Genomic DNA, 26,649 nt, shown 5'->3' on the forward strand with positions numbered 1-26,649 from the left:
GGAAGGCCACTATCTCTGGAAAAACTGCCAGCAGTGTGGCTTCATACATTCTCTTGGTTTCAATTGCCAAATGTCCACCCCTATTTGCTTTTGCTGATGGTCTTCTCTCAGGGGTAGTTCATTACTGGGCTTATTAAATATATAGGATCACAGGATGCATTGACTGTACATTCTCATAAACTTCTGGCGTCACATCATTTCTCTCCCATTCACCATCACTTTCATCACTGTCCCCAGATATCACTTCGATCTTCGGTTGATGTGTCAGCTACAAAGATGAAAAGGTAAAATAAAAAAGTTAAATAAAAAAATCCAGAAAACATGACTCAAGTAAAAGGTGATTTACATGCTAATGGTGTAACTGATTAAGCGCCCCCCCCCCGAAAAAAAAAAAAAATTCACATGTTATTAAATGTTCAGCCACCTTTAAAAGGAGAATTAAAAATCTATTGTACAATAAAAACTGTGTCTAAGCCATTTCCATGTAATCACCAATAATCTATAATCAAAACATCATCACTGCCAGCAGAGTGGCTTTTGTGAACCCCTTCCTGTCCACCATCTGTGTATAAATGGTCCCCAGCATAATGTCTCATGCAGATGATGCATTCATTATTTCTTTCCCTCTAAGAGCCAGCAGCAGTCAACACTTGGTACAACTGATGGCTCTCAATCCTGGCTGCAACTGACAGCTTGGTTCCCCACTGATAATCTAGAATCAATCAGAGTATGCCAGCTAAGCCATAGTAGTCACATTTAGGCTGGAAGACTTCATTTTAAAAGCAATTAAAGCCTTCAGTATTCAGATGAATACTGCCACCTTCAGGCTTCAGGAATTATCTGATATGTCATCGGTGTAATGCTGTAATTATCAAAATTAGAGCATTAAAAAGATAATAATCTAATATTATGCATTTTCAGTTTAATAAAATAACAGGGCAGGGTTGTTATTAAGACCAAAATTGTCTGGACAGAGTGGACACCATACTCATTACACTAATGCTGGCTGACTTACAGTGGATGTAAAGATAAAAGGTTTTTTTTTTTGTTACCTTAATGCATTCTCTGCAGCCCTCCCCTAAAAACTTACCTGAGCCCCATCTCGACCCAGCGTTGTGCACATCTTCAGCCGCTCTACTCCCCTATCTTACAGGCGTGGCTGTCACTCAAAACTTGTGAGTAGAGAAAGGGGGGGTGTTTAGGAAGAGCCAGGCTGTGTGTAGACGTAAACAGCCCAGCTTGGGATTGAGTACACACAAGTGCCCCCATAGGAAGCTAATTCCTATGGAGCATTTAAGAGGTGGGGGGAGATGGGAGCCAGAAGCGCTGGCAGGAGACCCCAGAAGAGGAGGATCTGGGCTGTTCTGTGCAAAACCACTGCACAGAACAGGTAACTATGACATGTTTATTATTTTAATAAAAAAAAAAAAAAAAACACTAAAGCTGTACTTTAAACATATTAGGGCCCTCAATACTTCCAGCAGCATTGGTGTCAGTGACCAAAATAATAATTAAAATAGTGGCTTGAGTGCACAGATAAAGGCATAACTCAGTCCCTGAAGCAATAGATTTCTAAGCATAAAGCAGATGCCCATGGGACTTTTGTAGAGTTGCACCAAAAGAGATTAAACCAGGAGGCGCATGTGTGGTAGCACCTGAGATGGACGCATAGTCGGGGAGCTCTCCCGCACCCACACTACACGGCACATCTAACCCCCATCGGGTGGAGGAAACCCCGCTGCTACCCCTGATGTCCGCTGGATCTGTCCGCCGTGACTTGCGGGGACAATTCAGAGAAGGAACTCCACAGACACCAAGATGGAGACCGCTCTGCAGATGCAGGTACATGCTCCTCTAATCCTCTCTCCTGCCTTCTCCTGCGCCCTCCTATACTCAAGGCTCGCATGCGAGTACTCTCTATATGGGACCTCCCTCACCCACCTCCACTGAATCTCTTTTGGGGTACACTTTGGAGGAGATGGGCCTATCCCCCATGGAAGCAGGCCCTCCTCAACAGACATTACAGCCTGAACCCTGACCACCCGGCTGCTATGGCTGCACTATTCTCCAAGTTTGCTGATCTACTCAATCGTGGCCTACATAACACAGCCACCAAAATCACTAGTGATAAAGTGGATATCCAGTCTTTAGGCTCCGGCATAGAAGCTATGGAGACAAAATTGGTATCTACTATTGCCAGGACAAACTAAAACACAGACCGCATCCAAGATTTGCAGGATCATATAGTTACATAGTAGGTGAGGTTGAAAAAAGACACAAGTCCATCAAGTCCAACCTATATGTGAGATGTGAGACAGCCTTATCTAAAATAGATGATCTCGAGAACAGAAACAGGAGATATAATTTTAGGATCCGGGGGCATGTATGGCTTCCAATGGAACTGGTTCTCTTGTATTTATTGATGATGTGACTGCTGACAAAAGCAGCAGGATGAATTCTGAAGTGTTTCGAGCAATATTATCTGCTCACATTCAGCAAAATGCTTCAGAACTCATTGAACGGTGCTTCACAGTGCAGATAGACAATGACCCGAAGCATACTGCGAAAGCAACCAAAGACTTTTTTAAGGGAAAGAAGTGGAATGTTATGCAATGGCCAAGTCAATTACCTGACCTGAATCCGATTTGAGTATGCATTTCACTTGCTGAAGACAAAACTAAAGGGAAAATGCCCCAAGAACAAGCAGGAACTGAAGACAGTTGCAGTAGAAGTCTGGCAGAGCATCACCAGGGATGAAACCCAGCGTCTGGTGATGTCTATGCGTTCCAGACTTCAGGCTGTAATTGACTGCAAAGGATTTGCAACCAAGTATTAAAAAGTGAAAGTTTGATGGTTGATTGTTAATCTGTCCCATTACTTTTGGTCCCTTAAAAAGTGGGAGGCACATATACAAACTGTTGTAATAGCTACACCGCAATATTTGCAATATTTTCACGAGCATGCAATGGATGTAGTTCTACAGGAGACTCACTTTCCTAAGAAATATAGCCCTTCATTCATCCACGCCAAATTTCCTTTATTTTTATGGCCAATGCTGAAGACAAAACTAAGGGGGTGGCTATTCTTTTTTACTAAAGATGTAAATTCTCACTCCTTCTGGAACGTAAAGATCCTGTCCAAATCTACTCTTTCGTATCCTATTGTGCTCCAAACAAGGGACAATACTCCTTGGTGGGGATTCTAATGTGGCGTTTGACCAGGGCCTTGACAAATCACATCCATATGGGGATCCTTCTCACCCACCCTTCTAAACAAAGCCTCTGTATTGCCAAGGTCATCTTCCAATGGAGATTGGTGGATGTTTGGAGAGAAACCAACCCAATGATGCGTGACTACATTCATTACTCGAGCTCCCATAACTCATTTGCCAGGATATTTTTGTTTCTACTGCCCTGATATCTAACTCATATAATAGGTACTCTGCTTGGTCAGATCACTTTATGATATTTTAGCTTTCAATGTCCCCTGGGCCAGAGAGGTGGCAGACACTGGAGGCTTAAGAAGTCGATTCTCAGTGACACCATCAGGGCTATAGAGATCGAGGACGCTATTTCCTTATGGATAAAACTCCAGGTACTTCCCTAGAAACTCTTTGGGCAGCACAAAAGGCTACAATAAGAGGCAAACTCATTCAAATAGCTTTCCAGCTCCATAAAGCTAAATGTGCGGACATTGCCAGATTGGAAAAGGAGTTCATCACCTTATCTAAAAAGCATAAAGCCAACCCGCAGTCGGTCCCCATAGACAAACTAGATTCTGCTCGCACAGCTCTAAATTTGGCCCTTACCTCCAAGGTGGAGAAGAGCCTACATTGGAGCGGGGCTAACTTCTATTACCAAAGAGATAAATTGGGCTCCACGTTAGCAAGAAGATTGCCTCCAAAATCTTGGTCTTTCGCAATACCTAAAATTAGGATAGTGGGGGGAACGTTATCTCAGAACCCACAGTGCATAATGGGAGCATTTCAGGAATTCTATCAAAAACTTTATAGCGTGGGGCCTAACCCCATCAGTCTAAATGTGAGCCCTTTCTTGACACGATTAAGATCCCTAGACTAGAACATAGACATTGCCAAAAACTGAAAGCCCCAAGCTCAGTTGAAGAGGTAGTGCTAGTCATTAAACACTTGAAGAGCCACTCAACCACGGGACCCAACGGATTTTCTGTTCCCTACTACAAAACTTTTGCCACAACCCTATCACCCTACTTAGCCCGTTTCTTGAATGCTATCTGACAGGGAACCCCTTTGGAATGCTCTCTTAATACTGCGTTTATTTCCGTTATCCCTAAAGCAGGCAAGGATACTAGCTCAGTTAGCAATTTCAGACCAATCTCGCTTATTAACAATGACTTGAAAATCCTGACTAAAATCCTTGCTGATCGTACCTCCTCATTTATTTGCTTTTACATCCACAAAGATGGGGTGGGTTTTATCAGGGACCTGACCAAATTCGCAGGGCAATTGACATTATCTCCTGCCTAAATTCGAGGTGGGGCGGAGGAAAGGCTCAAGGAAGGTTTTCTGCTTTCGCTGGACCTTCAGAAAGCTATTGACTTGGTCCACTGGCCTTATCTCTTTTCCATCCTAAAGCGATGGGGATTCGGCAATACTTTTCTGAACGTCATGGGCCTTGTACTCCGCCCCAGTAGCCCAGATATGCATGCAGGGTTTCCACTCTCCCCTCTTATATTTGGGACCGCAATAGAAACCTTAACAATTGCAATTAGAAACCACCCCGATATACATGGCATACAGTGTGGTCTCCACTCTCATAAATGCACTCTGTTCGCAGATGATATTCTATTGTTTATCTCCTCCCCATTGGTTTCTCTCCCAAACATCTGCCGCCTTTTGGAGGACTTTGGTAAAATCTCAGGTCTGCACATCAATTATGCTAAGTCACAAGCTTTAAACATAACGATACCGAGCCCGACAGTTTTGCGGCTCAAGGAAAACTTTGAGTTCACCTGGAGTGATTCTAAAATCCCTTATCTAGGAGTAAACCTGGCCCCCAAGATCGACCTTCTCTTCGCTGCAAACTATCCCCCACTCTTTAAAAAACTAGAATCCGACCTTACCAAGTGGGCCCATCATGGCCTTTCTTGGCTGGGTCGAATCAATGCAATTAAAATGACCTTACTCCCTCGTATATTATACTTCTTTAGGTCTCTTTCTATCCAGATAATTAAAGCTTGCTTACAATTACAGTCTAAGATTATTACATTTATTTGGGGAAATAAGGGTCATCGCCTCTCAAAATCGGTTTTATTCCTAGCACGGAACCAGGGGGGCTTTGGTCTTCCTAATCTCTTTTGGTACTACTAGTCAGCTCAACTAGCTCAGATCTCAATAGTGTACCTGCGTTCGGAGATTTCCGACTGGGTTCATATTGAAAGGCAGGCGGTACCTCTACATACTCTAGATTTCCTCCTGTGCTCCCACAAGAAATTGAGACCCCCAATATTGGCTCCTGCTCATTCCCATTCTTTTTCCCTTTGGGATAACCTAAGTTCACACCCCCCGCTAGTTTCTTCTCTCAAACCTCTAGCCCATTTATTTAGGGATCCCTTGTTTCCACCAGGGTTGGAAATCAAAGCTTTTAGATGGTGGTTGAAAAAGGGGCTATACAGAATCAGTAATTTTCTTCGCCCCTTAGGCCCACTCACTAAGGCGTACTGCATTAGTAAATTGGACATGCTGCCTTCTGAACTCTTCTGCTTTACTCAAATTTTCAATTACTTAAACAAACTCTGGTCTTCAACTTCCGAAGGGCATAATATCACAGCTTATGAAAAATGGTGTGGTCAGGCCATGGAGCAGACGGGGGGCATCTCAGTAATCTACAGAGTGCTATCCTTAACACATTCAAAGACTCATTATATGCTAGCATGGGAAGCTGATCTCGCACAGAAATGGGATCTTGAGGTGCGGCATAGGGCATCTTTAGGGCCTACAAGAGGGTACTAAACATCGCCCTCATAGAAGCTAATTTGAAAGTTATGACGAGGTGGTACCTGGTCCCGCTCAGACTTGCAAAACTATATCCCACTGCATCTCCCCCAAGTTTCAGAGGCTGTGAACACCTTGGCGATATGCTTCACATGTGGTGGAAATGCCCTAAAATTAGAAGCTTCTGGAATAAAATGTTCTTTGATCCGAAAGATTACGGGTCTCCCCGTAGCAAAGTCACCACATGTGGCCCTCCTAAATTTCCCAGTGGAATCTGCTTCTAAAAGCCTCATTCTTCATCCTGCTTGAGGCTAAATTGACTATCGCAGGGTCCTGGAAGTGTTCCCATGTATCTGTCCTACAAGCAAAAAGAAAAGTTTCCTGGATAATGTCTCAGGAAAAGATGGTCAGCATGCTTTTGGACTCACCGCAGAAATTTGAAACCATTTTGGAACCCTGGGCGAACCACATGCGTATTTCTTTGATGCCATGATCCATGCACCACTTAGGTAGCACAATCAGCTTCCTTCCTGTCGGTCACCTATTGTCCAAATTTCCTAGTTTAGTCTCTTCCCTTTTCTTCTTCTTTCTGCTCTTACATCTACTTGATATCCCCCCTATCGGGTATATGATGTCCCCTTTCTTTCATATTGGACCAGGTTATCCTAATTTTTCCTGAGTTTTTTTACCATAAGTAGTCGTTAGTATTTAGGTTTATCAGGTCGCCTATGACCATTAAGTCAGATCACTAGGGACCATGTATTATATGTCCTTCTTATGGTTGTAAGCTCAGCATAACTTTGGTATACTCTGATGCACATGGACTAACTACATTTAGTTCCCTGCCTTGTTGGAGTTATTATTTTATTACTGTAACGCTCTCTTCAAAAATTTTGATTTATAGCTGATATATGTTCTTGCCGTATTATTCTCTGAAATAATAGAATTACTCTATTTGTCTCTCCAAGAAAACATATTAATTACTTTATTCTCGATATGTCTAACCTGGTTTGATTATGTTTTCATATGTATTTAACCTGTTATTCTCAATAAAAACCTATTGAAAGTAAAAAAGATTAAACCAGAATATATAAAAACTTTCACATCTTTATTATGCACAATCCATATAATCTTTTAAAAAGGCAAGACCTAGACCAGATTGGTTTTCATCTCCCCCTTTTCATTGGGATTGGTCTTATCACTCTGTTGGGCATGTGGAGATTACAAAACGCTGCATTTTCTTACTTCAGTGATTTATACAAAGGCCACAATCCATTGCCTTTACACCTTTGGCCTTGCTGTCCCTCTATCAGGCTTTTTTCTCCATCCACAGCTCCCAGGCAAGACTGTTCCATTGGTGCCCTTCCATAGCGCCAACCATTTTGTGAGAAATGATCCCCATTTCACTTTGATTTTGTGACTGGTGTTGTGTAAGTATAATTATATTTATTGGGAAGCAAGCTTTGTACTTTTGAGCTGAGTACAGTATTGTGCTCCCCGTTTGGGTACCTCCTTCCTACAACATGATATATTTTAATGGCATAGTCTCTCCACAGATATTGCTTATTAATATGGATTCTGTTATCTCCTGAAGAAGTGAACTTTGCTTCAAGAAACGTGTCGAGAGAATATATTTAGAGAATATATTCAGTGCTGGTGTACTTTGATACAGTACACCATAAATGCATAAATTCAGGGACATGCAGTCAGGGGAGGCAGAGCGAGGAAGATCAACTTCGAGGGTTGTAGCTCGGCAACCTGGGGTCACAGAGACCCCAAATTTGGGGGGTAGGTAGCTGAAGTCTTACCCCACCACTGGTCAATTTGGGGCTCCTATCAACTATGCTACCATGCACTGAACCCCCATGCGGCGGTGGAGGGATGAATGTGAATTGGCCGCTTCCGAAACGCACAACATGCCCTGATCTAAGGAAACACAACTAGAGAAATGAGAACAGACAACCAACCCACAAAACAACAACACCCCTACGTACCTGACAAGCATGAGGATGTAGGTGCAGAAATGACAAGACCAACAGCGCGTGAATGTGAACCTAATGCTGACACAACCCTAGTGTATGTAGTGAGTGAGCCGAGCAACCTGCAGCGCCAAGACAGGTAATTAAAAACAAACACTCAGGGCTGAGGTACCCACAGACCGTGTTGGGTAGTAGTAAAGGTGTAAAGGTGAACGTGCAAGTATGACGTATGGTATACGGGCGAGAAGATTGAGGGACGACAAACAATTAAAGACGAAACCTCAGCCCGTATGGGTCCATAGACGTGACAGACCCTGGATGTGAGCCCTAGCTAACAGACATGCTACGAACAAAATGCTATGACAGAACAACAGAGACAGATAACAAACAAACCCTCAGGGCTAGTGTACCCACAGACCGTGGTGGGTAGACACGCAAGTGTAATGAAATGAGCGTGCATTGTATGACGTATGTTATACGGGTGAGAAGATTGTGGGACAAAAATCAATGAAAACGAAATCTCAGCCCATATGGGTCTGAAGGCGTGGCAGACCCTGGATGTGAGCCCTGGCTAACAGAAATGCTACGAACGAAATGCTACGACAGGAATGCTATGAACAAAATGCAACGACAGAAATCAGACAGGTAGCAAACAAACCCTCAGGGCTAGTGTACCCACAGACCGTGGTGGGTAGATGTACAAGTGTAATGAAATGAGCCTGCATCGTATGACGTATGTTATAGGGGTGAGAAGATTGTGGGACGACAATCAAATAAAACAAAACCTCAGCCCATATGGATCAGTGGACGTGACAGATCCTAAATGTGAGCACTAGCTAACAGAAATGCTTCGACCGGAAAAGCCACGAATGAAATACTACGAATGAAATGCTACGAATAAAAATTGCTATGACAGGAAACTTACGACAGAATACTACGAAAGAAAAGCTACGATGACAGGAAAACGTTGCGACAGGAAAATGCTGCAACCGGAAAATGCTGCGACAGGGAAATGCTGCGACTGGAAAATGCTACGAATGAAATGCTACAACAGGAAAATGCTACCAATGAAATGCTACGAAAATAAAATGCTGCGACAGGGAAATGCTGCAACAGGGAAATGCTGCGACAGGGAAAACGCTACAAACGGAAAACACTACAAATGAAATGCCACGATGGGAAAATGCTACGACAGGAAAATGCTACGAATGAAATGCTACGACAGGGAAATGCTACAACAGGGAAATGCTACAACAGGGAAATGCTGCGTCAGGAAAAAACGCTACAACCGGAAAACGCTACAAATGAAATGCTACGAAAGGAAAATGCTACGAATGAAATGCTACGACAGGAAAATGCTATGAATGAAATGCTACGAATGAAATGCTACGACATGGAAATGCGAAAGCTATGATAGAACATGCTACCGACAGACCCGTTATGGCAGAACACGCTGCTTGACCGAGCTGTTGCCAGAACACGCTAACGACAGAACTGCTATGACAGAAACACGCTGACGACAGAAACCGCTATGGCAGAAACTGCTATGCTAGAAACTACTATGACTAAAACCGCTATGACAGAACACGCTGCTGACTGAGCTGTGTAGCAGAATGTGCTAATGACGGAACTGCTATGACAGAACATGCTGCTTGAGCGAGCTGTTGTGACAGAACACGCCAATGACAGAAACTATGACAAACACGCTAATGACAGAAACCGCTACTGACGGAACATGAAATGAGAGAAACACTAATGACAGAGCTGCTACCATAGAACACGCTACTGACAGAAACATGCTGTGACAAAACATGCTGCTGACAGAACCACTACAACAGAAACAAAACATGTCATGTGAACATAGACAAGGAGTGGGTTATACCACACAAAGACCTGGTATTCCTGTTTACTTGTACTAATTACATTGTGGAATCTAGGTAAGCACTGCCCCTACCCTACTGTGCTGCAAGTAGCCCCCTCCCATCCATACCAGGCAAAACAGCTACCCCCCCCCCCACCATGGGGAGAAGTGAGCGGGCGGTACACCCTCTGATGATAATTAAATGAACGGTGCTACAAGGGGCAGGGAGGGGCAGGTCACACACAGACTAGCTGACAGGCAAGGAGGGAGGAGGACACAGGAGAGCAAAGAGCAGGGCTGCGGATGAGGAAGGTATGTAAACTGACCACAGTGTCAGGGCTCAGCAGCCATGATTAACCATGGTTAGTTTACAGGGGGAAGGCAGAAACTGGCAGGATCAACCAGGTATTTCAGGTGATACAGAGGTCCAAATTACACTGCACAGGCACTGTGCTGCATAATATGCTTCAAGGGAACAGGATCCTTTTTTTTTTTTTAGAGTAACAAACACTTTAACTTGCGATCTGTCCAACTTCTTCTGCTCATCAGCTATCCTTATAGTTAGTGTATTTTATGTGTGGCCCAAGACAATTCTTCTTTTTCCAATGTGGCCCAGGAAGGTCACAAGTTTTAACACCCCTGGTGTATGCTATGGAACAACTTTTCTCAATGGAGGTTTTGCGGGTTTGAGTTTGCAGCCACCAGGTCATCTTTGCATGTCTAAGGGTGCGTGACCATGGACTTTGGGCTTGTGTCAATTACATCAGTTTGCAACTCTTCTGAATTCACTGGCACGTGCATTTGACCTGCAATTTACCTTCTTTTTACCTGCTTCATGTGGGGGTTTGCATTCCCAATGACTTGTATGCTAATGCAAAACTTGTCTGATGTGAGCAAAAGACCACAGGCCTTTATGTGGATCTATATTAAGGCATCAAGTACATAAGTTGAAGCAATTGTGAGCTTGCATAAGTTGACTGGTCAACACCTTAATTAATCCCTTCATGCATAGAAGTCATTGATGTCTAGATATCCAAGCCAACGTTAGCAGAGTTAAGTCATTAATAACTCCGACAAATTTGCACACCTAAATAATTTTTAATTTCTGGTAATTAAAAAAGATAATTATTACTAAAATAGCTGCAGTATTTACCTTGTTCTGTCCATTGTTAATTTGTAGCTCTCCAGAGGGTTCATCAACTTCCACATCCTCCAAATCAGGCAAATCCTAAATTATAATTAGAGTTAGCGGTTATTCTTAGCTGCTATTTTCAAAGCTGTCAACATTCGGTATTATCCAGCATTTTAGAGAAATTTAGCCAATCCAATTACTACTGTTAAGAATACATCATATGAGCTCTCCAAAATCTTTGAATCAAAGTGTCAGCTTAGAAGTGAACAATTGTTAGAAGCCATCTCAGTACACAAAAATATTGTCTTGCAATTTTTGCAACAGGGCTTCATTTGATTTCATTTATTCAAAATACAGAGACAGTCTGGATGTGATGTACCAGCATCTAAAACTGGCACTTTATAGGTTAGAGTTATAGTGTGTTTAGCCAAAAATGTTGTTAGTTTTGTATAGAGTGTGGGAAGGGTTAAACCCCTTTTAGGTTATTTTTTTTGCGGTCTGTGTCCCATTGGGGAGTTTTCCTTTAATTTCATGTCCTGGAGATGCAAAATGAAATAATAGGTTAGGCCCCATTCACACTAGCGCGTTTTTTGATGCATTTTGCAGAAATGCACGGGAATTTTTTAACATGGGTTCCTATGGAACATGTTCACATCAATGCTTTTTTGTATCTCAGCGTTTTTGGAAAGGGTCGGGGACTTTTTTTCATGCAAAAAGCAGCGTTTTGCATGTAATGGTTTTCAATGGACAAGCATCAAAAACGCAAGTGCTGCGTTTTTGCAGCGTTTTTGATGCGTTTTTGATGCGTTTTTGGTGCGTTTTTGCCGTTTTTTTTTTTTTTTTTTTTTTTTTTTTTTTTTTTTTTTTTTGTAATTTTTTTTTAAGACTGTAAAAAAAAAAGAAAAAAAAAAAAAAAAAACGCAAAACGCAAATCGCGGCAAAAACGCCGCAAAAACGCCGCAAAAACGCCGCAAAAACGCGGCTCAAAAACGTGGCAAGCATGAAAAAAAAACCTCCAAAAACGCTCAAAAGCAACATGCATAGGTGTGAATCGAGCCTTAGAGCCAGTTCACACCAGATACAGTTCAGTGCGCTTTTGTTCTGTACTAAAAATGCATGCACAGTGTTTTCTATGTATTCCAATAGCTCTAGTTCACACCAATGCAGTCAGTTTCTGCACTGGAAACTGACCGGAACTGACTGCACTGGTGTGAACTAGAGCCATGGGAATACATGGAAAATACTGTGCATGCATTTTTAGGGCCAGTTCACACCACAAAAATTAACTCATATGTTCTGGTCAGTTTTTGCTTACAGTTCACACCACACGCAGTTTCAGTGCAGTTCTAGTGTGTTTTTTGCTACAATTTGCTATGTTCCAGTACAGTTCTGTGCAGAAAAAATGCAGCACGCGCTACTTTTTTTTTTCTGCACCGGAAACTAACCAGAAACTGACTGCATTGGTGTGAACTAGAGCCATTGGAATATATGGAAAAATAGGATTTTTATAACAGCTTACCAGTAAAATCCCTTTCTTGGAGTACATCATGGGACACAGAGCCTTAAGTAATAACTTAATGGGTTATAGGCCATGTTCAGGACACTGGTATACCCAATCCAGAAAGTTCACACCCTATATAACCCCTCCTCCTTCCAGGAGCACATCAGTTTTTGTAGCAAAGAAATATACTTAAACCCCAAAAAGAGGGGAGGGACCTCTGTGTCCCATGATGTACTCCAAGAAAAGGATTTTACAGGTAAGCTGTTATAAAAATCCTATTTTCTTTATCGTACATCATGGGACACAGAGCCTTAAGTAATAACTTAATGGGACGTCCCATGGCAATGCTACTTTAGGGGAGGGAGACACAACCCGGAGGGTACCCCCAGACTTGAGGACCTATGCTGCTGCCTGCAGCATACTGCGCCCAAAGGCGATATCCTCATACCTCCTTATAGCCATTTGATAAAATTTGGTGAATGTATGTACTAAAGACCAAGTTGCAGCCTTACAGATCTGAGCCATGGAGGCCTGGTGACGCACTGCCCAAGAAGCACTAACCGCCCTGGTAGAGTGTGCCTTAACTTGAAAAGGGGGAATCTTACCCCTTAAATTATAAGTTTGAATTATAACTTGCCGAAACCACTTAGCAACAGTGGATTTGGACGCTGCCTGTCCTTTCTTAGGACCCTCTGGCAGAATAAATAAAGACATCAGTCTTACGAATCTGAGCAGTTGTCCCCCCCCCCCCCCCCCCTACAAGTGACCAGTTATCCTAATGCAGAATTATCAATATTTCTCCTGTATGTCAGTCATATACATCCTCCTTTGTGGCCTCATACACCAATATCAATAGCTATAGGTTATCTGTAATTAGTCTGACACCGTATCCACCGATGCCATCCAACCCTCCCCACACCTTGTCAAATTTGGTCAGTGCCCCCCTGCTCAAATAAGTGGCTTTATAAAATGGTACTGCCTTATTAACCAATGCCTTCCAGGACTCTAGGGCTGAGGAACTCTTCCAGGAGAGAATAATCCTCTTTTTGGCATAAAACAACAATAGGGTAAGAAGAGTTCTAATAGCCCTGGTAGTAGCTAGGGGCTCTACCAGATGCAGTAGGCATATCTCAACTGTCATGGGAATCGAAATAGTGGTGACCGACCTTATGCAGCCTGCTACATCCTGCCAGTATGCTTTGACCTGTAGGCATTCCCAAAAGATATGCATAAAATTCGCTAGTGGCGAGGAGCACCTCCAGCAAGAGGAATGCTGATTCCCAAACATCCTAGCAAGTCTAGCTGGGGTCAGATAAATCCTGTGCAGGAATTTAAAGTGAATTAGTCTGTCCCTAGTGGAGACCAGGGTCTGAATTGCACTTCCCCATACACCATCCCAGTCATCTCTATCCAACCCCGAGGTTGCAGCCTCCCACACTTGTCTGCGGGGTTCTAACAGTTTCGTTGTTTCCTGAAAGAGATCTCTGTATAGGCTGGAAACTGGTTTAGGTAACGAGTCACTGCGAGTCACTGGGCTCAAGGTCAAGAGGTTCTCTTCCAAATTGGGATTGAAAGGCAGTTGTCTTTAAATAGATTTTCACTGCTCTCACCACATCAAGACAATGTAGTGACTTTTCTTCCCTGGAACATGGTTTTGGAAAAAACGATGGCATGACAATATCTTGGTTCAGGTGAAAACCTGAAACCACTTTTGGCAAAAAGTCTGGACGAGGGCGTAACACCACTTTGTCCTCATGAATAATCAAATATGGCTCTTTACAAGAAAGAGCAGCAAATTCCAAAACCCTCCTTGCTGAGGAAACCAAAAATACCAACTTCCTTGTCAGAAGGACTAAGGGAATATGTTGTATTGATTCAAATGGCTGTTTTTGTAACACAGACAAAACTAAGTTCAAGTCCCAAGGGTTCAAAGGAGGTTTAACTGGAGGATTAAGCCTCATCACCCCTTGCATAAAACCCCGGACTAAAGAATGTGAAGCAAGCGGTCTTTGAAATAAGACCGATAAAGCTGAGACTTGTCCTTTAATAGTACTGAAGGCCAATTTCATCTCCACCCCTAATTGTAGAAAGGCAAGAATTCTGCCTATGATATATCTCCGAGGGTGCCAACCCTTGGATTCACACTAGGAAACATAAGCCCTCCAGACCCTATAATATATAGTTCTAGAAGCTGGCTTCCTTGCATTAATCGGGGTAGAGATAACTGACCCGGAAAGCCCACGTTTCTTCAGAATGTGGGTTTCAATGGCCAAGCCATTAAATTTAGAGACTGTAAGGTAGGATGGAATATTGGTCCCTGTGAGAGCAGATCTGGCCGTAGTGGGAGGGACCATGGACCCTCCACTGCCATCTTTACGATTTCTGCATACCATGAGCTTCTGGGTCATGCTGGTGCTACCAGAATTACTGGCTTTCTTTCGAGCTTGATCCTGCAAAGAAGTCGTGGCAGCAACTGAATAGGGGAGAATGCATAGATCAGTGAGAACTGATCCCACGGGGTCACCAACGCATCTGTTCTGCATGCGAGTGGATCCCTAGTTCTGGCCACAAAGTTGACTAACTTCACGTTGAACCTTCACGCTAGAAGATCTACGTCCGGAGTCCCCATCTTTGGCAAATAGTCCAAAAAATGTCAGGGTGAAAACACCATTCCCCCTGGAATAACTGCTGGTGACTCAAGTAGTCCGCCTGCCAATTCTCTATTCCTGGAATGAAGACTGTCGATAGGTAGGGAACATTCCTTTCTGCCCAAGTTAGAATATGGTTCACCTCTCTCTGCGCTGAGAAATTCTTGGTGCCCCTTTGGTGATTGATATAGGCCACAGCTGTGGCATTGTCGGATAGGATCCTGACAGGACAATCCCGTAACCTGAAAGTCCAGGCATTCAGAGCCAGATGCACCGCCCGAATCTCTAGGATATTGATAGGAAAGGTTCTTTCACCTCTTGACCACTGTCCCTGGACAGTTGTCTTTTCTAGTACTGCTCCCCAGCCTAAAAGGCTGGCATCTGTCGTTACCACTTTCTAGATAACTGGTCTGAAGGATTCTCCTAGGTTAGTAACCACCAACTGAGGCTTTGGGACACTCTTGGGGACAGCCGCATTGGCAAGTCTAAAGCTGGAATCGTTGTGTTCCAAGTAGACAGGATACAGTTTTGCAACAGTCTTGAATGGAACTGGGCATAGGGAACCGCTTCGAATGAAGCCACCATGTTTCCTAGAAACCTCATGAAAAGGCGAATGGAGGGATCGCCTTTTGACCTGACCATCTGCACCAGCTCTCTTATGGAGTTGATCTTAGCCTGAGGCAAGAACACCTTTTCCTGGGCTGTGTCTATGATCAGACCCAAGTACTCCAGCCTTTTTAGCGGTATTAAAGTGGTGTCCCGGCCAAAATTATACTTTTTAAATAAAAGTACCCCTATAATACACAAGCTTAATGTATTCTAGTAAAGTTAGTCTCTAAACTAAGGTCTGTTTTGTTAGTTTATAGCAGTAGTTTGTTATTTTATAAACTTACAGCAGGCCGTGGCCATCTTAAGTGTGGGCATCTGAAGCCAGACTGTATTTCTTCCTGGATCTCATCCCTGCAGATCTTGCACATGCTCAGTGCAGCACAAGCAGCGTAATAGGTTTCAGGTCAGGTTTCCATAGCAACGGCAGTGCCAGAGGAAGTTGCCGCCCCTTCCCAGAAGGCATTGCAAACAGGAAATGATGCAATAGGCCACGGCTAGGGAGGAGGAAGTGAAAAATGAATACAGCAGATATACAGCAGGTGCTGAGAAAAAAATAAAAAAATATCCAATTCATTTACAGTGCACAGTTTAGTGAGGGATGCTGAAGAGTTGTAAAAGTGGGTGGAACTCCACTTTAAGGAAGATTTCTCTAGGTTGAGAATCCAACCCAAACTTTCCAGGTAACTAATTGTAATGCGTACACTTTACTCCAAACGAGTCACCGACTGGTCTATTAGCAATAGATAGTCTAGGTACGCCAAGACTGTTATGCCCTTTGCCCTTAACCTGGCTAGAGGTGGGGCCAGCACTTTTGTAAACACCTTGGGTTCTGTAGCTAGCCCGAAGGTCAGGGCTACAAACTGGAAATGCTGCTGTTCTAACTCAAACCTTTGGTGAGCGGGAAATATAGGAACATGCAGATATGCATCCCTGATATCTATAGATGTCAGAAGTTCTCCTCCTAGAAGGATAGAAACTACTGACCTGTTCATCTCCATGCGAAAGGAGCTGATCTTCAGGAACTGATTTAGATTTTTTAGATCTAGAATGGGTCTGACATCTCCATTTGGTTTTGGTACCATAAAAAGATTTGAATAAAACCCCAAACCTTGCTCTTTTGTGGGGATCTGTATGATCACCCCTTGAGATATTAATCAGTCTAGTGTCTGAAACAGAGATTGTCTTTTCTCTGGATCTTTGGGAACGCTTGACCTCAGGAAACAAGATGGTGGAAAGTTCCAAAATGCCAGCTTGTACCCCAGCGTTACCGCGGAGATGACCCATCTGTCCTGAATTTCCTCTTGCCAGACTTCTGAAAACTGCAGAAGTCTTCCCCCCACCTTGGTGAGGGGGGATTGCCTCTTCATGATGAGGCTTTAGGATTCCAGCCCTAGGACTTCTTTTGAGCCTGGGTCTAACCGTGAGGTTTTCCTCTAGAGTCTGACGGCGGAGGCCATCACCACTGCCTAGAGGCGGAAGCCCCTGGCACGGGGGAAAGAGCCCATTTAAATAAAAGGCGTTTATACTTTCTTTTGACTGGCAAAAGAGTACTTTTCCCACTAGAAATTGTTTGGATATATTTGTCCAAATCTGCCCCAAATAGCCGCTCCCCATGAAAAGGGAACCCAGTTAGGAGGTTTTTACATGGTGCTTCGGCTGACCAATTTTTTAACCACAGGATTCCACACATATGTACTAGCATAAGCGTAAGGTGAGATGCCTGGTGAATAGACTCTTTAATGGCATCTATGGCAAAGCATAATGCTTTTGGTAGTTCAACCAATTCCTGGGCTTGTTGTGCAGGAACCTCTTTAAGGGCCTGTCTAAATTGGTCCTTTAGGGATTGACAGACGCCAGATTGCAGCGACTGCAGGCTGAGTAACGCACCTGCCAAGGAAAAAGCAGATTTTAACAGGAATTCCAACCTTTTATCTGTTGGATCCTTAAGCATTTGTGCATTGTCTACCTGATTATCGAAAGAAAAGAGGGGTTCAATAAGGAGCCCCCGGTCAGACTTTAAGGCACAGGAAACCAGAGGGATCGTATTCAGTATAACAATATAATAAATGTTATTAAATAAATACATGAATACATATACATTGTGAAAAGGACATTGACAAAAGTATATAAAAATCATCTATAAAAAAATATACATGATGTGAGCCCCAATGCTTCTACGCGTTTCGTTCTAAAAACTTCTTCAGGACACATTCAGGTTTCAATTAATGCAGATAAAGGGAGAAAGGTCTCACTATCTTGCAGGAATACTCTGCATGAGCGTCTTTGTTTCCACCCAGGGGATCTGTACTAGATCCAATTAAAAGCTCCATTTGTGTACTTACACACTTCAATCTGGGCCATCAAGCGGAAATTGCATATGGGCTTCTTTTAGCCCTCCGATGGTTGGTGGAGCTCTTTGGCGTGGATATTTATCCCTTTGGCTTGTTGGCAACCTTTGTGTTTTCCTCGCTACAGCGGAAATATGAATTATACATTTTTATAATCAGCTACTAGGGCTTATGAGAGCCTTTCTGCAAGATAGTGAGACCTTTCTCTGCAATAATTGAAACCTGAATGTGTCTTGAAGAAGCTTTGAGAACGAAACGTGTAGACGCATTGGGGCTCACATCATGTATATTTTTATATAGATGATTTTTATATACAGTCAGGTCCATAAATATTGGGACATCGACACAATTCTAATCTTTTTGGCTCTATATACCACCACAATGGATTTGAAATGAAACAAACAAGATGTGCTTTAACTGCAGACTTTCAGCTTTAATTTGAGGGTATTTACATCCAAGTCAGGTGAACGGTTTAGGAATTACAATAGTTTGTGTATGTGCCTCCCACTTTTTAAGGGACCAAAAGTAATGGGACAGATTAACAATCATCCATCAAACTTTCACTTTTTAATACTTGGTTGCAAATCCTTTGCAGTCAATTACAGCCTGAAGTCTGGAACGCATAGACATCACCAGACACTGGGTTTCATCCCTGGGGATGCTCTGCCAGGCCTCTACTGCAACTGTCTTCAGTTCCTGCTTGTTCTTGGGGCATTTTCCCTTCAGTTTTGTCTTCAGCAAGTGAAATGCATGCTCAGTCGGATTCAGGTCAGGTGATTGACTTGGCCATTGCATAACATTCCACTTCTTGACCTGAAAAAAGTCTTTGGTTGCTTTTGCAGTATGCTTCGGGTCATTGTCCATCTGCACTGTAAAGCGCTGTCCAATGAGTTCTGCAGCATTTTGCTGAATATGAGCAGATAATATTGCCTGAAACACTTCAGAATTCATCCTGCTGCTTTTGTCAGCAGTCACATCATCAATATATACAAGAGAACCAGTTCCATTGGCAGCCATACATGCCCACGCCATGACACTACCACCACCATGCTTCACTGATGAGGTAAGATGCTTTGGATCATGAGCAGTTCCTTTCCTTCTCCATACTCTTCTCTTACCATCACTCTGGTACAAGTTGATCTTGGTCTCATCTGTCCATAGGATGTTGTTCCAGAACTTTGAAGGCTTTTTTAGATGTTGTTTGGGAAACTCTAATCTGTTTTTGAGGCTCACCAATGGTTTACATCTTGTGGTGAACCCTCTGTATTCACTCTGGTGAAGTCTTCTCTTGATTGTTGACTTTGACAAACATACACCTACCTCCTGGAGAGTGTTCTTGATCTGGCCAACTGTTGTGAAGGGTGTTTTCTTCACCAGGGAAAGAATTCTTTGGTCATCCACCACAGTTGTTTTCCGTGGTCTTCCGGGTCTTTTGGTGTTGCTCAGCTCACCGCTGCATTCTTTCTTTTTAAGGATGTTCCAAACAGTTGATTTGGCCACACCTAATGTTTTTGCTATCTCTCTGATGGGTTTGTTTTGTTTTTTCAGCCTAAAGATGGCTTGCTTCACTGATAGTGACAGCTCTTTGGATCTCATATTGAGAGTTGACAGCAACAAATTGCAAATGCAAATAGCACACTTGAAATTAACACTGGACCTTTTATCTGCTCCTTGTAAATGGGATAATGAGGGAATAACACACACCTGGCCATGGAACAGCTGAGCAGCCAATTGCCCCATTACTTTTGGTCCCTTAAAAAGTGGGAGGCACATATACAAACTCTGCAGTTAAAGCACATCTTGTTTGTTTCATTTCAAATCTATTGTGGTGGTGTATAGAGCCAAAATGGTTAGAATTGTGTCGATGTCCCAATATTAATGGACCTGACTGTACTTTTGTCAATGTCCTTTTCACAATGTATATGTATTTATGTATTTAATAAAATGTATTATATTGTTATACTGAATACAATCCCTCTGGCTTGCTGTGCCTTAACGTCCGACCGGGGGCTCCTTATTGAACCCCTCTCTTTTCTTTCGATAATCTAACCATACGGATGTGGCATAGGAGTGTTTCTTTTTATGTTTTGTTTCATTGTCTACTGGAGAAATTAGGCTTTTATGCACACTGGAAATTGCAGCGTCAACTGCTGGTACTTTCCATTTTTTGGTGAATTTCTCCTCCATGGGATAGAGAACTGAAAATCTCTTTGGAGGGAGAAAATGCTTATCCGGTGATCCCATTTCAGCAAAAATAAGCTGTTCTAGTAATGCATGGACAGGAAAGGCATGCAAAGGCTGTGAAGGTTTTGCCGGCAGTTCGGCAGCGGTGCCCATTCATTTCAATGGGCAGGAGCGGTGTATACACCGCTCCAAAGATGCTGCTTGCAGGAGTTTTTTTTTAATGTCCTGCCAGTGCATTGCCCCTTCAGCTTTCACACTGAGACTGCAGGGGAGCCGTTTTCAGGAGCTTTACAGGCGCTATTTTTACCCGAGAAGTGCCTGAAAAACGCCTCAGTGTGAAAGGGGTCGTAGAGATTGCTGTAAATCAGATGTCCTCAACTCTCCTGTTCCCCAACTGTTCTTTTCAGCTCCAAATCATGAATTATTCTAAATTAGGTGCACATATGAATGTTTTAAACCAAGGGATTAAACACCTTAGTTCACTTAAATTAACCGCTTCTTGCCCAGCCATAGTACACAAACGGTTAGATGAAAGCAGCTCTGATGTGTTTGGACTTACCCACACATCCTCCTGCATCCCCGCTTGCAAGCGCTCTAAAACGTGCAGTGGGGAGATCAGTGACCCGCTGTGTCCACTGTGACCAATGACAGTGAGCATATGAACAGTAGTAAAGAATTATGTCATTGTTTACTACTGTGCAAGCTCTGTGATTGGTCATAGCGATCACATGGTACCAGGGTCAATCACAGTGGCCCTGTACCAGGTGCTAGCTGTAACCAGTCACAGCATCACAGTAGTACACAAGAATGAATGAAACCTTTAGGCAGTCTTTTACAGGAGTGCTCATTACTGTAATCATCACTGTAACAAGCAATCACGGTGCAAAAAAAAAAAAAAATAATCCTGATCATCTCCCCAGAGTAATACAATGTCACTATGGTAATATGGCACTGCTCTGGTAACTGCCACACCAGCTACAGTGTCTACTCTACTGGTGGACTTAATCGCTATTTAACCACACAGTAACAACTGGATTGATCTATCATAATAATTACTTCAGTAACTTAATATGGTCAAGTTATTAAAAAGCATATAGGCTATTTACTTTGCAAAGGAATTTGCGTGGGAATAAACCTTTTGCTTAAAGTGGAACTTCATTCTCCCAATCAACATTGATTATTTTTAATCCTCATGCTGCTAGCATTAGCAAATAGATAGCAAAGTATATCATATTACTTGTTTTTTTTTCTGTTACCTCCTGGTTTCTTACCTAGGAAACTGATGTCATACATCCCAGGAGTCTTCTGGGGGTCTTTACTACTCAGCTAAGCACACTCTCCTGCATGCATGCTTGAGATAAGGGCAGATGGATTCAAGGAAGTAAATGCTACATTTGCCCTCACTCAAGATGGCTATGGCCAGAAATGCTAGGGGATGTTTTGCAAAGGGATTTATCAACAAAATAAAGCATAGAGTCATGGATGGAAGGGGGAGTTTGCTTTGAATATTAAAAGTGAATTAAATAGTATGTTTTTTGGGGGGTTTTTTTCTCTTTTTTTGTATGATTTTTTTTCCTCTTTTATTGGTAGAACTTGACGGACTTGTGTCTTTTTTTTCAGCCTGACTAACTATGCAACTATATAGTGTATCTGGTTTGTGGTGCTCAGAGGAATCAAAGATCCACTTTAATGTGGTGAAGTATTTACTTTGCAAAGAATACCCAATTATGTGCAAGGGGGGAAAAACTATTTCTGTTTGCATATGATTGGATGGAAGTCAGCAGAGCTTCACCTCCTTCACTACACACAGAGAAAATCCCTTTGCAAAGAGAACAGCCTATATGCTTCTAGTAAATCAGCCCCAGTGTCTCTGTGTTAAACATATTGCTCACAGTTTGTAGATCTGCCTATGTTTGTGTATTTCTAGCAACTGATGTATTATGCCATGTTTTTTCTTAATCTGATTAGACAAGAAAAGTCAACTGTGTGATAAGTAAAGTGTGACCTGCTGAAAATAATAAAAGCATTAAAACAAACTACGGAACCGTCCTTTATATATTGCAGACAAAAACAATCAGGGCTGCTGAGAGAAATCATGGGGCCCCGTACAGCCTAACTGTCGGGGTCCCCTTCAGCTCCACTGCTGGTTCCTCCTTCAGCCCCACCCCTGGCCCCTCCCCAGACCCCGCCTTGAAACAAAGTGCAGGTTTGTCTACAAGTGATATTTATTTTTCTCACAGTAACACAGGAAGGCCACTTGCCCTCTGGAAGATTTACCCCCCTTCATGACCAGACCATTTTTTTTGCAATACAGCACTGTGTTTTTTTAATTGACAATTGCTTGATCGTGCGACTCTGTACTCAAAAAAAAAAGGCATGCAATTTTTTTCCCCCACAAATAGAGCTTTCTTTTGGTGGTATTTGGTCACCTCTGCGTTTTTTACTTTTTGCGTTTCTAAACAAAAAAATAAAAACAATTTTGAAAAAAAAACGATATTTTTACTTTCTGCAATAAAACTTATCCAATAAAAAAATGTAACAAATCAAATTTCCTTAACCGCTTCAGCCCCGGAAGAATTTACCCCCTTCCTGACCAGAGCACTTTTTGCGATTCGGCACTGCGTCGCTTTAACTGACAATTGCGCGGTCATGCGACGTGGCTCTGAAACAAAATTGACGTCCTTTTTTTCCCACAAATAGAGCTTTCTTTTGGTAGTATTTTATCACCTCTGCGATTTTTATTTTTTGCACTATAAACAAAATAAGAGCGGCAATTTTGAAAAAAACGCATTATATTTTACTTTTTGCTATAATAAATATCCCCCAAAAATATATAAAAAAAATTTTTTTTTTCCTCAGTTTAGGCCGATATGTATTCTTCTACATATTTTTGGTAAAAAAAAATCGCAATAAACAATTATTGATTGGTTTGCGCAAAAGTTATAGCGTTTACAAAATAGGGGATAGTTTTATGGCATTTTTATTAATAATTTTTTTTTTACTAGTAATGGCGGCGATCAGTGATTTTTATTGTGACTGCGACGTTATGGTGGACATGTCGGACATTTTTGACACATTTTTGGGACCATTGTCATTTATACAGCGATCAGTGCTATAAAAATGCACTGTGTAAATGACACTGGCAGTGAAGGGGTTAACCACTAGGGGGCGGGGAGGGGTTAAGTATGTCCTAGGGGAGTGATTCTAACTGTAGGGGGGATGGGCTGTGTATGTGACGTCACTATTCTCTGCTCCGATGACAGGGAGCAGAGATCCAGTGACACTGTCACTAGGCAGAACGGGGAGATGCTGTTTACAACGGCATCTCCTCGTTCGTCCTCTCCGTGAGGCGATTGCGGGTATGCCCGCGGCGATCGAGTCCGCGGGACACGCGACCCGACTCACGGAGATCGCGGCGCGCGTGCGCGCACACGGCGGCAAATTCAAAGTAACGTATGGGTACGTTACTTTGCGCAGCCATGCCGTTCTGCCGATGTATATCTACAGGAGCCGGTTGGGAACCGGTTAATAATTTAGGCCAGTATGTATTCTGCAACATATTAAAAAAAAAATAAAAAATCCCAAAAAGCGTTTATTGATTGGTTTACGCAAAAATTATAGCATCTACAAACTACTTGATGTGTTTATGTATTTTTTATTTATTTTTACTAGTAATGGTGGCGATCAATGACTTGACAGCAGGACATGCCAATGCCATAATGTATTGCAGAGACAGTGCTACCCATGCCATGCCGCCAATGCCATATTGTGCTGCAGACAGTGCCACCCATGCCGCCAATGCCATATTGTGCTGCAGACACTGCCACTCATGCCGCCAATGGTATAATGCCATTGGCAACATGGGTGGCACGGTCTCTGCAGGCAGCACATGCGTTATGGCATTAGCGTCATGGGTGGCACTGTCTGCAGCACATTATGGCATTGGCGGCACTGTCTGCAGCACATTACGGCATTGGTGGCATGGGTGGCACTGTCTCTGCAGGCAGCACATGCGTTATGGACCATAACACATGTGCTACCTGCAGACAGTGCCACCCATGCTGCCAATGCCATAATGTATAGATGCTGCTGCAGTAGTAGTAGATCTTGAAGCCCCCCCCCTCCAACCAAGCACACACCTGTGTAATTGTTAGCTGGGCCCCTGGAGTCACTTCCTCCGTGATCCCGCTGCTGCCTGGACTTGAGGGTCCACAAACTAGTTAGATAGGATGCCTCTGCCGATGTCCTCTGCTGACTGCCACCGCTGCTCGCCTGTCGCCTCACTGCCAGTGCTGCTGCTGCTAATTCAAACGCAGAGAGAGGAATCACTCTGTGGCACGACCAGGGGGAAGGCACGCACTGCAACCACAGAGGACGTGCTGGCCGGGATGAGGAGCGGGCGCAGAAGAGGCATTCTTCCACGCCCGAAATACAAGAAATAGTCCCCCCCCCACCGCCACCTAATCATAAACATATATATCAGCAAAAAATTTTAAAATGTAATGGGGGGTTGGTGATGGAGGATGACGTCAAGGGACTCTGATCGCTGGAAGATTTTTTTTTTTACATTCATTTGCTTATCTGTTCAGGTTGCCCAGGCCCCCCTGCTGGTCGGGCCCGGTACAACAGGGCCAGTTGTACTGGCCTATCAGCAGCCCTGCAAACAATAGCATATAATTAATTCACACTTACATCAAGGTAGAGCTTTTCTGTAATTTTCAGAGGGACAGTTTCAATATCTTCAGCGTCAACAAGACTAGTAGTCAGGGAGCCTTCCATGTTCATGTCTTTGTATAGAGCTATGAACAAAATGTGATACAATTAAATTATTTGAAGCTTATGAGAGTGGAAAATACTAAAGTTGACAGTTGTGCAATGTTAAAATGCATTTGTTTCCTTCGGGGGCACATATACACTGACCTGTGGCCTGTCTTGTGAGCCTAAATTTATTACTCAAATCATGACATATTTGTGTAGTTTAAAGAGAAGTCCACCAAAATATACACTTTATGGCCAAATGTTTGAGCTTTAGGAACATCCCTTTCCAAAGCTATGGGGATTTTTGAGACACAGTCTTTGTAGCCATGCCAAAATCCACCCCTCTTGAACAGCTTTTCATAAAATTGTGCCGTGTGTCCATAGGAATGTGTGCCTAGTTAGCAAAAAGTAGCATTTGTGAAATGAGCTACTGCTGCTGGACGTGATGAACTCATTCGCAATTGGTATTTCAATTTATACCAAAGATGTTTGGTAGGGTTTAGTGGCTCTATGCTGGCATGTCCACATAGCATATTACGTGAAATAGGTTCATGGTATGGTAAAGGTAGGCATTCAATTACAACATTTGACATATTAATTATCCTGCAGGGTTATTATATGTATAATACTATAAATATGTATAGTAAATATATTTAAACTTTTAAGCCTAAAGGAACCAGTGCATTTTTTGTCTCAAAAAGAAGCAATTATAAAAAAGAAATGGTAAACCATATGGTATGCGTCATGTGTATCAATTTCATCATTGACTATTAAGTTACCCTGATTTGCTGTTTCATTGTTCTTTGTTAAATGTTTCTTCTGAGACAACAATTTGTCTTTATTGTTAGGGATGTCAGATGCAGAAATAGTTGGGAATGCTGGATTCCTCTGGCCCGGGACCTCATACTGTGTCTTCTTGTCTGCGTCCATGAACTGTACAAGTTGATTCTTGGGAAGATGGGTTTCCTTGTTGTCTTTCTCAGGATACAACTCATCACATGCCTCCATAGTATCTTCAACAAACTTCTGGATCTTCTCTCGAGACTCTTCATTTCTGCTGTGGTTTACCTGCTCCTCACAAGGTACAGTGATGTCTTCGAGAATGTGACCTAAACAGTAAGTCATAACAAATTTAAAGTTGTGACAGGTATTGCAGCCAAAATTTAGACAAAAATAAAAGCATAGAAAATCAACACACTTAGTATAATGTGTCCTTTGTGTTGATTCTTCTCCTTTCAGTAGAAAGCTTCCCTCTGTCTTACTCCCAACCAACTCAATCTTCCGATGTATGGCGGGGGGTTAATAAAGGTATGGGGATCCCAGGAGCTCTCAACAAGAGAGCTTGATTATGCCAGCCCCTTCCTGCCAGATCCGCCATTCATAGAATGTCTACAAGCATGCTACAGCTTCTATGAAGGACTCAGGATCTCTAAAGGGAGGGGAGATCATCCACCCGTCCCCGCATGTCATCCCTCCTCCTAATATTTAGTAGTGTGTGTACTCTGAGCTTTAGCAATTTGGTTCTGCAGACAACACAACAACGCAGGAAAGTGAGCCACATAAAACTGTAAAAGAGGGTACACAATACTACATTTAAAATCTTTATATGCAATACTTCATATTTAGTTGTCTAAAATAAAATGTAAAAATTCCATAAT

General features: G+C 42.7%; 1 pseudogene; it reads right to left on the reverse strand.

Moving 5' to 3' along the window:
* Window positions 1-9: 9 nt before the first annotated feature.
* Window positions 10-26,116, reverse strand: LOC141111743 (dynein axonemal assembly factor 1-like; annotated as a pseudogene).
* Window positions 26,117-26,649: the final 533 nt, after the last annotated feature.

Source organism: Aquarana catesbeiana, linkage group LG11 (assembly GCF_042186555.1).
Source record: "Aquarana catesbeiana isolate 2022-GZ linkage group LG11, ASM4218655v1, whole genome shotgun sequence".
In the NCBI taxonomy this organism is placed as follows: Eukaryota; Metazoa; Chordata; class Amphibia; order Anura; family Ranidae; genus Aquarana; species Aquarana catesbeiana.